Source organism: Neolamprologus multifasciatus, chromosome 10, assembly GCF_963576455.1.
Source record: "Neolamprologus multifasciatus chromosome 10, fNeoMul1.2, whole genome shotgun sequence".
Lineage (NCBI taxonomy): Eukaryota > Metazoa > Chordata > Actinopteri > Cichliformes > Cichlidae > Neolamprologus > Neolamprologus multifasciatus.
Window position 1 is genome coordinate 14,083,405 of NC_140448.1, and position 4,973 is coordinate 14,088,377.

The window sequence follows — 4,973 nt, forward strand, 5'->3', positions numbered from 1 at the left end:
AAGACACACACACACACATATATATATATATATATATATATATATATTGGAACCCCCGACTTACGAAATTAATTTGTTCCTGAGGGTCTTTCGTAAGTCGAAGCACCCATCGCGCCTGTTGAGTGAGGTGATGCTGAACGATAGGCTATAGGCTAATTGCTAAGTAGAACAACAATATGTCGTTCAAGTGAAGCGAAGAGCAATTACAAAAGCCAAGGGGTTGTCACATGATTCGGAAGGCATTGTGGGCATTGTAGGCTTAGGTAATCAGAGCCAGCGGATTTCGTAACACGGGCATTTTTTTTCCTTATCAAGGGCAGTTCTTCACTCTGCGCCGATGTCCGTTTTGCTCTGTCCTCCTATAAAAAGCATGAACATTTGAGTATCTGACTAGTTTTAGATTTCCAAAAATCTGATATTTGTACAACTAAACATTTGAACTACAATGATATGCTATTGAGAGATACTTTTATGGGTACATATTGGTAAAGAAACTGGTGACAGAGAAGTAGGCTTTTTAGAATACTATTAGCTAACCATTTTAACTGACATTCAAAGCTGTTTACCTTTTAAATTGCTGTGGATCAAAACCTCCAGTGGGAAGGCGGCCATTAGAAGAACACGCACCACTGAACCTAAAAACAACAAAAACAAACACACAAACAAAAAACAGAACAATATATAAGAGTCCGGTAGGGTAATAAATCTCTTCTGAAGCAATATAGTTCATTTTGGGTGAAAAACAAAACATTCCTCTAAAATATATATACTGACATCAGCAATCAACATCATGATTGTAATTATTTCCCTCCTGGTCCATCTACTGCTCTGTGCATGTGTCAAGCACTACGACTGTATCTATGCATATAAATTCACCATATATATCCTGCAAAAATGTCTTGTTATGGTCAAAAAAGCCCAACAAAAAAGGCATTCAAAATAAATAAATAATAATAAAAATAACATGATGTAATTAAAATGCACAACTTACATTAAGGACATCTGTATTTGTATCCACAAGCTAAAAGTAAAACAGTAAATGTGTTAGTAATAGTCCAGGTATTTGTGAAAAACAAAAAAACAAAAACGAGGCAGTAACTGTGACTCTTCTAGTCAGATGCTAAATGCAGAGATTTAAATTTACAGTACAGTACTGCATGTACAGGTAGCTATGTTGTGAACTGTAACTGAATATCAGAGAATCTCAGAGAAATTAAATGTATTTATTTTTTGAGTTTATCAATCATGAAACAGTCTGTTTTGTAGGCCTGTTACGATAACAACCTTTTGTTGGTCTGTATATTGCCCCATAAACAATTGCGACAAGTTATGTCATCGTCATTTTAAGACCATTTTATGCCAGTGAATGTATAATCATAATATAACACCATAATAATGCAAGATCTACACACTTTCAATTGACAAACCAACATCTAATTCTTAAAGTATTTAGATCATGGAAATTAGGTATCAAAATATTAGATACCTTAAAAACTTGTATAAACAGCAAATTTTTTAACAAATAGAAAACAATGTTATTATTTTGTTATTATTATATTTTATTTTTGTAATTTTTTATGTAAATATAATGGCAGATATATTGCATCATCAACAATTATTGAGGTCATGTACATATATTGTGCGTTTGGTTGATATATCGACTATTGTGACAGGCCTACTGTTTTGGTATCATAACAAGCTTGCCAAACATGTATGACCACTAAGCAATGTCTAAACAGTAGTACTGGTCTGAATGACAACAAACATAGCTAGTGTTTGGGAAAATCTGTTAGAAAACAGTTATTATTTCAATAATTATGCTTAGCATTTGTGACACAGACACTGCATAAAAAACTACAACAACAAATACTTACTTTAGGAGGATGGGAGAGGGCAGCATGAGGTTGAGACTGTTCCCTGCTCAGATGCAGTGTAGGACAATCAGGGCTGTCACAACAATGGGGTGGGGCCAAGTGGCTGCAACCCTAGTTACAATGTACAAGTATATATACAGTGGGGCAAAAAAGTATTTAGTCAGCCACCGATTGTGCAAGTTCCCCCACTTAAAATGATGACAGAGGTCAGTAATTTGCACCAGAGGTACACTTCAACTGTGAGAGACAGAATGTGAAAAAAAAAATCCATGAATTCACATGGTAGGATTTGTAAAGAATTTATTCGTAAATCAGGGTGGAAAATAAGTATTTGGTCAATAACAAAAATACAACTCAATACTTTGTAACATAACCTTTGTTGGCAATAACAGAGGTCAAACGTTTACTATAGGTCTTTACCAGGTTTGCACACACAGTAGCTGGTATTTTGGCCCATTCCTCCATGCAGATCTTCTCAAGAGCAGTGATGTTTTGGGGCTGTCGCCGAGCAACACGGACTTTCAACTCCCGCCACAGATTTTCTATGGGGTTGAGGTCTGGAGACTGGCTAGGCCACTCCAGGACTTTCAAATGCTTCTTACAGAGCCACTCCTTTGTTGCCCGGGCGGTGTGTTTTGGATCATTGTCATGTTGGAAGACCCAGCCTCGTTTCATCTTCAAAGTTCTCACTGATGGAAGGAGGATTTGGCTCAAAATCTCACGATACTTGGCCCCATTCATTCTGTCCTTAACACGGATCAGTCGTCCTGTCCCCTTGGCAGAAAAACAGCCCCATAGCATGATGTTTCCACCCCCATGCTTCACAGTAGGTATGGTGTTCTTGGGATGCAACTCAGTATTCTTCTTCCTCCAAACACGACGAGTTGAGTTTATACCAAAAAGTTCTACTTTGGTTTCATCTGACCACATGACATTCTCCCAATCCTCTGCTGTATCATCCATGTGCTCTCTGGCAAACTTCAGACGGACCTGGACATGCACTTGCTTCAGCAGCGGAACACGTCTGGCACTGCGGGATTTGATTCCCTGCCGTTGTAGTGTGTTACTGATGGTGACCTTTGTTACTTTGGTCCCAGCTCTCTGCAGGTCATTCACCAGGTCCCCCCGTGTGGTTCTGGGATCTTTGCTCACTGTTCTCATGATCATTTTGACCCCACGGGATGAGATCTTGTGTGGAGCCCCAGATCGAGGGAGATTATCAGTGGTCTTGTATGTCTTCCATTTTCTGATGATTGCTCCCACAGTTGATTTTTTCACACCAAGCTGCTTGCCTATTGTAGATTCACTCTTCCCAGTCTGGTGCAGGTCTACAATTCTTTTCCTGGTGTCCTTCGAAAGCTCTTTGGTCTTGGCCATGGCGGAGTTTGGAGTCTGACTGGTTGAGGCTGTGGACAGGTGTCTTTTATACAGATGATGAGGTCAAACAGGTGCCATTCATACAGGTAACGAGTGGGGGACAGAAAAGCTTCTTACAGAAGACGTTACAGGTCTGTGAGAGCCAGGGATTTTCCTTGTTTGAGGTGACCAAATACTTATTTTCCACCCTGATTTACGAATAAATTCTTTACAAATCCTACCATGTGAATTCATGGATTTTTTTTTCACATTCTGTCTCTCACAGTTGAAGTGTACCTCTGGTGCAAATTACTGACCTCTGTCATCATTTTAAGTGGGGGAACTTGCACAATCGGTGGCTGACTAAATACTTTTTTGCCCCACTGTAATTACATATAATATATGTGAATAAAGCAAGAATCTGTTTAGGTTAGTTACTGTGATGACTGATGCTTGCTAGGTTTATATGATTGTAAACTGCACAAAAACAACAACAGCAACAACATTAATGATAACAACAAACAAATTGCACTAAATACATTTTAAATAAAGGATACTTTGATATACATTTTACTGTAAGGTTGGAAATGTATTTTCTTCACCCTGAAATATCTTTTGAAATGTATTTTGGTTTGAAAAAAATATATTTTCAATTTTAAAAATATATATTTTTGAGCATCACAAATACAACATATATTTACCATATATTTGAAATATATTTTGGCCAGGAAAAATGTATTTTTTTACCGTATGGGAACAGTTGTGTTTTCAAAATTACCCGTGTAGGTGTGGACGTAGCATAAAAGAGTTAGTAGTTTATTTTCTTACTACCTGTAATTTATTGCAGTTTACTTGTATTTGCTTAATTGTTTACTAAATGTTTGAGGTGTGAAATAAACCGCAATGGAGCACAATATGGGTGTGTGTGTGATTGGAGGATGTATTTGTGTGTGTGTGTGTGTGTGTGTGTGTCCGCGCGGGGGGGGGGGGGGGGGGGGCAACATTTTTCTTGTAAAACAAAGGGGGGCCTAGCGAAAAAAGTTTGGGAACCACTGGTTTAGTACAAGTGTCAAGGTCTGATATTATTTTCTACTGTGTGTAGCTGTTAATGTAGTCCTTATTTAATAGGAGACAGCATAAAGAGCGTAAATTTCAACATTTCAACTCAGAGAGTTTTTTGGAAATCATATAGTTTAGCATTATTTTTATTGACTGTGCGTGTTTGTTCATTAAAGTACACTCAAAAAATGATTCTTGGCAATTTTGAGTATAATGCAACTGAGATATATCAAATTAAAATGTATTTGTTCAAATAATTAATAATATAGGAAAACATGCTTGGAAAGGACTGAATGTACACAAAACAAATACATTTTATTTGACTGGATTCCATTAAATTTAATTTTTGGCACAAATATTTTTGAAGTCTAATGTTATTTTAAGGTACATGAAACGGATAACAAATTAATAGAGAATGTAATATTATTATTTTTAGTAGTAGTAGTAGTAGTAGAACATCTGCGCAGCATGCTACATGTGAACCTAGCTAGTTGTGTGGAAAACAACTTGTGTACTAAACTTGTTTGTGCTTAGTGCTTTTACCCAGTTATGTGGAAAAAAGAAGTGCTGGACTGACATTTATACATATAATTATCATTCTACTGACACAAGTTAAGTTCCATCTTTACATAAAAAACAAGCTATCCTGATTAATTATGAAAACTCAGCCGCCTGCAGGGTGGT

At 37.0% G+C, this 4,973-nt stretch overlaps 1 long non-coding RNA gene across 1 annotated transcript; it reads right to left on the reverse strand.

The window, feature by feature from the left end:
• Positions 1 to 31: 31 nt before the first annotated feature.
• On the reverse strand, positions 32 to 2,005 carry LOC146509816 (uncharacterized). Its single transcript, XR_014876439.1, has 4 exons — positions 1,875 to 2,005; positions 992 to 1,021; positions 567 to 635; positions 32 to 359 (listed from the first exon to the last, which is right to left on the reverse strand). It is a non-coding gene; the product is annotated as an uncharacterized LOC146509816 (long non-coding RNA).
• Between the last annotated feature and the right edge of the window lie 2,968 nt (positions 2,006 to 4,973).